The sequence below is a fragment of the Myotis lucifugus genome, unplaced genomic scaffold (assembly GCF_000147115.1).
Source record: "Myotis lucifugus unplaced genomic scaffold, Myoluc2.0 scaffold_454, whole genome shotgun sequence".
NCBI lineage: Eukaryota > Metazoa > Chordata > Mammalia > Chiroptera > Vespertilionidae > Myotis > Myotis lucifugus.
In genome coordinates, this window is record NW_005871502.1 from 45,393 (window position 1) to 56,230 (window position 10,838).

Here is a 10,838-nt window from a genome sequence, read left to right on the forward strand (position 1 = left end):
GTTTCCTTGGGCACCTGTGCAGGAGTTTCTCTGGATCTCCATCAAGGACTAGAATTGCTGCATTGTACTATATGTTTACCTTTAATCTTATGAGATCTTGCCAAATTGCTCTCCAAAATTGAACCTTTTTATACTCTCATCGCCAGTGTATCAGAGTTCCAATTCTATGCTTTTGCCAACACTTGGTATTTCTCAAACAAAAATATTTTGCCAAATACATTATTTCTTTTTTGGGGGGGATGGGGTAATGCTCACCCAAGGATATTTTTTCCATTGATTTTTAGGGAGTGGGAGGGGAGGAGGGAAAAGGGAGAGGGAGAGAGAGAGAGAAAGAAACATAGATGAGAGACACATCAATTGGTTGCCTCCCAACGCACTCCACCCGGGACTGGGGTTTGAACCTGCACCCTGGGTATGTGCCCTGGTGGGGAATTGAGCCTGCAACCTTTTTGGTGTATGAGATGATGCTTCAATCAACTGAGCCACCGGGCTGGGGCTTCAGCTGCTAACCTTTGAGATAGTTTGTTAACGATAGAAACCAGAGATGCAGTGAAGGCAGACACTGGGGACAGGTATCCTTTATCCTTCATGAATATCTCAAAATATATGTATTTAAACATTTCCCCACTTAAAATTCCGCTGTTGCCTGTTTGTGGGGTTTTATTGCCAGGATCTTGGGAAGCTCTCCCATATCAATGACCCAAGGTGGAGTGTTGGACTCAACACAGCCTGATTTGAACATAATTATAAGCATTTAGATAATGCTGGCATTTTCTGAATGCCTAGCACACAACTCCATCATCCCCAGTGAACACAGTGGTCTCTGGCCGCCTGGTCTACCCCGAATGAAGAGAACACTTGATGGGCTGAGCCTTGGTCTGCCTGTTCCCCACTCCCCATGTGAGAGGGGGAGCCCCCAGCTCTTTCTCTGTGTAGAACTTGCCATCAAACCCCAGAGTTCTTGGGAAGAGCCGCTGATCTGTGTGAGCACAAAACCGCTGTGATAGGCCAAGGAAAACCGTGTTTTGGAAAGAGAGAGGCTGTGCGGGGCGTCGCTTCTGCAGAGCTGCTGGGCTGACACCAGGCTGGTGCCTCCTTGCTTGGTTCCTCCTGAGCCGCCCTCCTGGCGCCGAGGAACTGCCACACATGTTGGGGGAGGGGGGGCGGGAACAGCAGCCCTGGCGGGCCGCCTGTGTCACTGGGTACTTCTTTTTGTGACTGTCCCAAGTGGTTTCCTAGATAAAACACTGTTACATGGCCCCTGTCCCTGAGCGCTGTGTGCCCCTTTATTGAGGGGCTGGCGGAGCAGGCAGCGAGGACCTGGCTCAGTGTGGTGTGGGGCTCTAGTTCCTGACATGGGTCCCCATTTCCTGGGCCTGCATTTCTGTAGCCTTACCCCGGGGCTGGCAGGGTTTGAGCCCTGAGCTTGGGAAGAAATGACAAATGATGTTATGAATCTCTCTAAGAGATAAGGGAACAAGTTTCTCCAATGACACAAGTACTCCTCTCCGGATTTCAGGCCCAGGCTCCAGGCTGTTTCCTTTCCGTTCCCACAGGAAGCCCCATGCTGTGGCCGTGTGATATCTCAGTAGCCCCAGGTTTCTGGTGGGGACTTCAGTCCTTCCAATTCCAGCAGCCAAGACAAGCCAGTCCTACCCCACTCCAGGATGACATGTGAGCAAGTGTGGTCTCGCCAGGGTGACCCTCAGGACTTCTGCTGGGGATTCTGGGGCAAGGAATGTTCTGCCACGTGATGACCACACCCCCAAAGGGAAGCGTGCAGCCTCAGGTATCCTCTGGGCGTCCCAGCCTTTACTAAGGATGCCGCCAGCCATGGGGAAGGCAGTGCCGAGCCAAGGGAAGAAACAGGTCCTCAGAACATCAGTGAGCTGCGGGGGCAGGCTTCCCCGTGCACTTCTCTGTTACCTGGGCCCATGCATTTCTTTCACTGTTTAAGCCAGTGTGAGCCAGGTTTCGTTTCTTGCAACTGAAACCATCCTAACTGGTACCCTTGGGATGCCGATCACTACTTTGATCTGAGCCGTGGTCCCTGATGTGTAGAGACAACTTGGAATTACCACCTGGTCCCTTCTGAGAACCCCAGGGCCCTGGGCTGTGGGCTCCGGGGGAGACTGCCCTGACCTATTTGTCCTAAGAGTCCTGGCAGAGGTGGACCCTCCTTCCCAGAGGTGAGGGGACCTAAGTTCCCTGTCCTGAGGGACTTACCGTCACTCATGTCCATGCAGATATGGTTCCATCACTGGGCTTCAAGGGCTAGTCCCCTATGCGGAGTCTGGATACCTTGTAAATATTCATGATGCCCTTTCCCCTACTTAGTCATACCAGCAGTTCAAACCATAGCCTCAACCTGGCCCATTCGGCTCAATGGATAGAGGGTCTGGGTTTCGATTCTGATCAAGGGCATGTTCCTCGGTTGCAGGCATGTGCCCTGGTCAGGGCAGGTGAGGATTAACAACAACAAAAAGCACCACCAAACCCCCCACACCCCCCAAAACAGCCTCTTGCTCCTTTGCCTGTTTTCTGTAGCACCTTTCCTTTGGTTCTCACCATATGACCCTGGGGACGTGGCTTCCAGCCCCGATCAGGCGCCTTTTTCCTATCAGCCCTGGGCAGCCAGGAGCCTGCCTGTCCCACCCGGTGTGGGCTCCTTGACATGAAGGTGGGGCCTCCCTCTCCCCTGAGTCTGCTTGGGCCTCTTTCGCTCCTTTCCCTCTCAATTGATCATTAAGGTTAAGTATCCTCTGTGAATGATTAAAAAAAGAGACTGGGCGAGCAAGAGCATAAACTGATTAAAAGTTAATACTCAGTTTAATGTTAACACTCAGTTAAATTACATCAGTGAGAATAGTTTGGTGGTATTTTCCATATAGTCCAAGAATAGAGATCAAATCATTGGGACTGAACAGACTCAAGTATATGTGATACATAAGAATGTACTGGGTGCTGCCCTGACCGGTGTGGCTCAGTTGGTTGACGTCCTCCCGTGCACTGAAAGGTTGCTGGTTTGATTCTCGGTCAGGGCACAGACCCAGGTTTTGGGTCAATCCCTGGTAGGGGGCGTGCAGGAGGCAGCCCCTTGATGTTTCTCTCTCACATCAATGTTTCTGTCCCTCTAACCCTGTCCCTTCCTCTCTCTCTAAAAATCAATAAAAATAAAATGTTAAATAAATAAATAACAGAATTTACTGTGTGGTACCTCCTGTGAGATGTGGCTGAATGAGCTTCGACTCTCAGCTGCCTGCAGCTCCCCAGGACCTTCCAGCTGCTGCTGTTGAGCTGACAGCTCTTTAAAGATGTGAGCCCAAACTTGGCTAATTTTTTAAATTAAATATGTTTTTATTGATTTCAGAAGGAAGGGCGGCACTGGGCTTGGTGCTCTCCTGCCCAGGGCGCATTAGCTGGACTCTGCCGACCTCAGGCCCTTGTATAGAGCGGGAACCAGAGCTCCTTTTTCACTAGGCTGCTGAGGAGAGCGGGGCGGAGTCTGCAGGGGAGGAAGAATCTGTTAGAAACACAGTTTCATCAGAGTTAAAGCTAATTTTAAGAAGACATTTGGAAGTAGCTGCTGGGACAGAGGTCCCTAAACTCCTGGAGACAGGACTGTCTGCTGGGTGACCATGAGGGGATGACACTGAACTTGCCCAGGTCCAGTGTCTTTATCCCACTGTGGGTGGTGATTCCCAGGACCCTTACAGCTGGAAACTCCAGGACCGTCAGTGTGACGGTGCCAGCCCTCCCGGCGCTGCGATGACTGTCACCCGCAGCTCTCTCCGTGCCCCTTGTTCCTACCAGCACCGTGGAAATGCAAGCCCAGCCCAATGCAATTGTAATGTTTCTCGTAGCCACATTTTAAAAAGTGAAAAGAAACAGGTGAAATTAGTTTTCATAATGCATTTGCTTTAATCCAAATATTGAAAATATGATTTCAACACATAACCAGCATGCCAGTTATGGATAGATTTTATATTTGTTTTTGGTATTCAGTCTTTGATACCTGGTGTCGGCTCTGTGGGGCTCAGAGCAGGGAGGAGCTGGAGGGCTGGAGGGGAAGGCCAAGTTATCGCTCAGCCACAGGAGGGCCTGGGCTGTGGGCCTTGGGTGGGTGGTTCTCCCAGATAAACTGCCCAGACAACAGATTCCTGGAGCCCTTCTTGAGGACCCAGCGGCCCATCTCCCACGACCTATGGTGTTCACCTGCGCAGGGTATTTCGGGTTCCATGAGGTTTGCCCCCCCCAGAGAGTCTTCAAGTGCCCCATAGAAAGGAGTCACCCACAAATATAGTGACGCTATTGTTATTATTATACCATGACAGTACGTGTGCACTTCAACACGATGGTTCATATATCAGAGGAAGACAGCCTCTGCCCAGGCAGTGCAGTGTCCCCAGCATCCCTGGTGGCAGGATGGATGCAAGTTATCCCCTGTTGGAGGGCTCCCCCCCCCCCCCCCCGCCAGTCCCGGTTCTCAAGCCCAGTGCTGCCTGCAGGGGGACTGCTGCCCAGCTGGGGTCTGCAGGCTGGGTTTCCCAGGGTGTGGCCAACCAAGAGATTACTCAGTGTGATCATGAATTTAGGTGATTTTTCTACCAAAAACTTTATTACAATGAAGGCAATTACCTACCAACCATGAGCTCCTAGCTCTATAGCCAACGTTTCAGCAGGAGACAGGAAAGGGCCTGGGTCACTCAGGAAGAGACAGCCTGGATGAGTGAGGGTGAATGAGATGAAAGACCACGTCAGCCTGGCCCTGCCCCTCTCCATGGAGACCTTCCAGGTGTCCCCGTGGACATCACCAAGATGCAGAATAACGGGACCAGCTCCATGCACCCACGTCGAACGTTCCTTGTGGATGAATTAGAGCTTCAGCGTGCCTTTCTGAGTTGATACAGAATTTCACAGCATGACCTTGGTGAAGAGCCAGGATAATACGTTTCCTGCCTGTACAGTGGCTGTGAAGATCAAGCTAACAGTTTAAATGAAGGCACCGTGTGAACCTGAAGGCTACAGAGACATGGAGGTTGCTATTCTGAGTAACCATTATTATTGATTTTTTCTTAATCTCACTGCAACTGGTATTCATCTTGGGGCTTCTGAGAATCTTCTCACCAAAAACCACTGCAGCCTTCAACGCCCTGGATAAGAACATGAACTTGCCCTCAACCCATGGCCCAACTTCTCATTCCGACATCTCATTCAGTCCAGTGGCCAGGAACTGGCTGGAGCTGGAACTCGCGCAACCTCTCCCTCCCCACCACTCCTTTTTTATGACCAGATAAGAAAGGCGTTCCTCACACCTGTCCTGCTTTCTGAAGTCAGGTGTTACGGACAGTCCGGTGATCAAGGAAAGGTAGGGATGGGTGGGGACTCCTGCCCTCAGGGAAGAGGGAGCAACTGAGTTGAGGGCAGGTGCCAGGGCCCCCCTGGCCTCTGTCCCCACCCACAGAGCTGGAGGCGAGGCCTCTAATTGCACAGGGCGGAGGCCTCACAGGGAGATGGAACGTGGAGCTGGCCGCAGCCTTCATGGTTATTACTTTCCTGATGTTGCTTGTCTATTTCCCTGTGAGGATGATTCAAGATTTTAAATCTCGAAAACAAACTGGAGACTCCTGCCAGCCCCACACCTGGTGCTGTCCTGGGGAGAGGCCAAAGTCCTGGGCCGGGAGCTGGCCCTGCTGAGTGATGAGCTAATGTCCCCTCCTCTGCTGCAGGGGCCAGGGAGGGGCCAGCTGGCCACTCACCTTTGCCTGGCATCCCTGGGTGCCTGGGCTGAAGATGAGGGGAGACTGAGGGAGGCTCTGTTGCTTCTGCCTAGTCATGTCCTGAATCCAAATGGGAACAGCAGAGCTGCCCCCTCCATGATTCATTCATAAACCACCAAGCGTACGCACAGTATAAATGTGCCCAGCATTCAAGTTCTCTCCCAAATCCCCTCCTCCACTTTTTAAAGATCCACTTTTTAAAGATACTAGAGGCCCGATGCACGAAATTTGTGCAAGAGTAGGCTTTCTTCTGGCACCTGGGACCCAGGCTTCCCTCTAGCCCCGGCTTCGTCCGGAAGGTCATCCAGAATGATGTCTGGTCTAATTAGCATATTACCTTTTTATTATTATAGATATTTTGCATATAATAAAATGCACTCATTTAAAGTATACAGTGTGATGAGTTTTGATAGATGTGTACAGCAGTGTAAACGCCAGCAAAATCAATTGTCAAACATTCCCATCATATCCAAAAATTCACTTTCTGCCCCTTCTGCTTCTGTCACCGTGGTTCTGCCTTTTCTAGAACTTCATGTAGATTTGATCCAGTGGTGTGTGCTGTTTTGTGCCTGGCTTTTTCAGTCAGCGTAATGTCTGTGACGTTCTTGTACATTGCTATGGGTACCAGTAGTGTTTCTCTTTTCTCTGCTGAGTAATATTCCATTGTATGGGAATATCACACTTTTTAAAAATTTTCACTTAGAGTTTACATTCAATATTATTCTGTATTAGTTTCAGCTGTACAGCATAGTGGTTAGACACGCATATACTTTACACAGTGTTACCCTGACACCATAGATATTACAATATTATCGACTATATTCCTTATGCTGTACCTTAGATCCTTGTGACTATTTTGTAACTACCAATTTGTACTTCTAATTCCTTCACTTTTCCCACCTGGAGCCCCAATCCTAATCCCACCTGGCAACTATCTGTTTGTTCTCTGTATCTATGAGTTTGTGTCTGTTTTGTTTGTTCATTTATTTTGTTCTTTAGATTCCACATGTAAGTGAAATCGTGTGGTATTTGTCATTCTCTATCCGACTTATTTCACTTAGTGTAATACCCTCTAGGTTCATCACAGGGGTCCTCAAACTACAGCCCACGGGCCACATGCAAATACAAATATTGTATTTGTTTCTGTTTTGTTTTTTTTACTTCAAAATAAGATATGTGCAGTGTGCAAAGGAATTTGTTCATAGTTTTTTTTTAAACTATAGTCTGGCCCTCTAACGGTCTGAGGGATAGTGAACTGGCCCCCTCTTTAAAAAGTTTGAGGACCCCTGATCTATGGCATAGATTCTATGCAGTCTCAAATGGCAAGATTACATTCTTTTTAATGGCTGAGTAATATTCCACTGAGATTGGACACTGGGGAGACCACCTCAGAATATAATATTCCACTGTCTATAGTACCACATTTTCTTTATCCATTCACTTATCAGTGGACACTGGTGCCACAATTTCTTATGTGCTCTCTTCTTTTTGACTCTGCAAGAGATGGTCTTTTCAGTCCCCTCTCAATGGGGGTGACCCTCTGGGCCATGGAAGGTCTCTGTGTGTATTGAGTTTTGCCTCCTACCTCTTCCTGCTAAACTAGGCCCTTTCTCCTACCCCTGTCCCTCCTCTGCCTTTGGTCTTCTGCAAAACAGACCTACTCTTCTGCTGGTGGTTTAAGATTGTGTTAAAAATAATCAGTTATTGCACAAATAACATAAAGTAACATCAAGAGATGCCAACTAAAATCTAAAAAAAAAGCAGGGGTGGGGGGGGGACCATGTACAGCCCAGCCTTTAGGATTCAGAACTCACTTCAGCAGACGGCCCGTTCCTCACCACCTGCTCTTGGAAACGCCGTGCCTGTGCCAGAGGCGTATTTCACTGTCTATGTCCCTCATGTAGGCACTCTGCTATATTTGTAGATGAATCACAGTTTAAAATAATCATTTTAAACTTTTGAAACATTTAAAGATAATATACAAATATGGTAAAAAAAAAAATATTTGAACGGCACAGAAACATGCAAAATGGAAGGACACATCTCCCTGCCACTCTCACTGCTCAGGCAGCCCCTGCCAGCAGGTTGGTGAGGCTCGCCCCCAACAATTCAACGTCCGCATGCATGTTGTTGAAACCCGATAGAACCGGGCCCCCACGTCCTCGCCTTGGCTCAGTGATAAGTCCAAAGGAGACACACAGCTGGCTGCACTTTTGACAGCAGTCCAGGTCTCTGCTTGGTCTGCAGGGAAGGTGTGTGACAGCGATAAGGAGACAGGCACTCGGAGCGCACAGGTGTCTCCGTCAGGCCGCTCTGCTTCCCGCTTGACAATATTGGTGCTCGCTCGGTCTCTGCACAGCTCACAGTGAGCGGCTCTGCAGGAGACACACACACCCCTCCCCCCAGCTTCAGGTCGTCATTTTCTGCTGCAAACACTGGGTGAGTCCCTCCCCTGGTGGAGCCACAGGTCCATGCCCTCCCTGCCAGGTGACCTGGGAGGGCAGCTTCGGATCTCCGCTCCCATTGGGAAGGGGACTCTGCCCTCTGAGAGGGGGTTCCCTTAACAGAAACAGAGGCTCATGAGCGGGACAGCCGGAAGGGAGGCAATTGCCCTCTATGGTCCCCCCCGCAAAGCTCCTTTAAATGGTCATCTCTTGTCCCAACCGCCAGTAGCCCCGCCCTCTCTTTTTTCCAGACTCTGTCTCCTTGATTCTTGACCTTGCTCCTCTCCTCTCCGACTTCCTGTGGAGCCCCTTCTCCTTGGAAGAAATGCCACATGTTTGCACGGTAATAATTTGCCCCTGCCATACACACACGTGAGAAATACGTGTGCGATTTCTACACCCAGTGGAGGTGCCCCTGCAGTGCTTGGCACCTTGCTCCTACCAGTGCAGATGGGATCATTCTGTTCAGTACAAACAGAACTGGAACTGCCTTACGCCTTCGATGGGGAGTGAATGAGCCATGATTTATTTACATTGTTCTCGGCCTGTAGGAATCCACTGACTGCAGGTTGTTTTTAAACGAATGGCTCATTCATTAAAAAATAAAAGGTCCCTGCCCTCCAGTAATTTGTAATCTAACGATATTTTCAATGAGAAAAAACAGAGACTTTCTTATTGATGTTAAAATGTGAGATTTAAAAAAATTTTAACACATTTTTAGTTATAAAAGTAATATACACCATGAGGAGACATCGGAACCCTAGTGCACTGCTGGCGGGAGTGTAAAATGCAGCTGCTGTGGGAGAGGGATGGCGGTTTCTCAAAAAATTAAACATAGAACTACCATCCGATCCAGCGTCTAGGGCAGTGATGGCGAACCTTTTGAGCTCAGCGTGTCAGCATTTTGAAAAACCCTAACTTAACTCTGGTGCCTTGTCACATATAGAAATTTTTTGATATTTGCAACCATAGTAAAACAAAGACTTATATTTTGATATTTATTTTATATATTTAAATGCCATTTAACAAAGAAGAATCAACCAAAAAAAATGAGTTCGCGTGTCACCTCTGACACGCGTGTCATAGGTTCGCCATCACTGAGCTAGGGAGACAGAACATCTGAAGGCAGAGACTCGGATAGTTGCAAACTCATGTTCACAGCAGCATTATTCACAGCAGCTCAAACGTGGAAACATCGAGGGCCCCTCAACAGGTGAGTTGGGTAAATGAGATGTGGCAAAGCCCTACATGGAACATGATGCAGCTTTAAAAGGAATGAAATGCCAACACATGCTACAACACGGATGAACCTTGAAAAAATTGAAGGTGAGACAAATCAGTCACAGAAGGACAAATATTGTATGTTTCCACTTACACGAGGTGTAGAAAGGACACATTTATACAGACAGAAGGTAGAATAGACGTCACCGGAGCTGGGAGAGAGGAAACGAGGAGCTGGTGGTTTGTGGGGACAGAGTTTCCGTTTGGGGAGATGATATGTTCTGGAGTTGGATGGTCAGCATGGCTGCACAACAATACTTGGTGCCACTGAATTATACACGTAAAAATGGTTACCGAGGTCAACTTTATGTAATGCATGTTTTATCATAATGAACACAGAGCAATACATGCACGTGGTGAGCACAGTCTATTCAAGAAGGCGATCATTTCCCTCCTGGTCCTCCCACCTCCTCCCCTCGCCACCGTCCCCGCCTCGCTCCTCATGGCAGATGCCCGTGGATCCTCCCAGACATTTCCTATGGCCATGCTTGTCCCTATTATATTTTCTTTCTACACAGATAGAATTGTGCTGTTTATTATTCGGCATAATTGTTTTTCCACTTGCTAACATCGCAGCCATCTTTCCAGTTCCACACAGACACACCCACCTCATTCTGCCCAGGTGGGGCTGCATGTAGGGGACACCGTGACTTAACCTGTTTTCTGATGATGCGCATCTGGGTAGCTTCCATATTTTTCTCTATAAACTATACATTGCGCCACATTAATGACCTTTTACACACAGCTGTGGGAATGTGTCTACTGGGTAAATTCCCAGGAAAGGAATTTCTGGGTCAAAGGGCATGTGTGCTCACAGTGTTGATAGATGCTGTAAAATTGCCCTGCAGAAAAGTCGCACCAATTCACATTCCTCCCAAGGGGCACATTGGCCCTTCCTCCCTCCTTCCTCCTTCCCTTCCTCCTTCCTCTCTTCCTTATACTTAACAAACAGACAAGCAAAAACGTTTACTTTTTCCGAAGTAACCTAACAGGAATAAAAATACAATGTACATTACAATTTCTCATAGTTTGGGGGTTGGCTGGTTCTCCGGCAGCCAGTGCCGTAGGCACACTCTTCATGTTACTTGGTCACATCGCCTTCATAGTCCAGCACTTTGCGTGTTTCTATGACTCACCTTATCTTGAAATGTTTGAGTCTTATGCATGCCTCTTATCTTGTCAAACAAAGTTAAAAGCACATCTGTCATTCTAAGGAATGACTCTTGTGCTCAGGGTGTAATTTTATTTTTGGTTGCGATCACACTTCACACGATAATTTCCTTGTAGTATTTAATTTTGGACAAGTAATACATTTTCACAGCTCACAACTCAA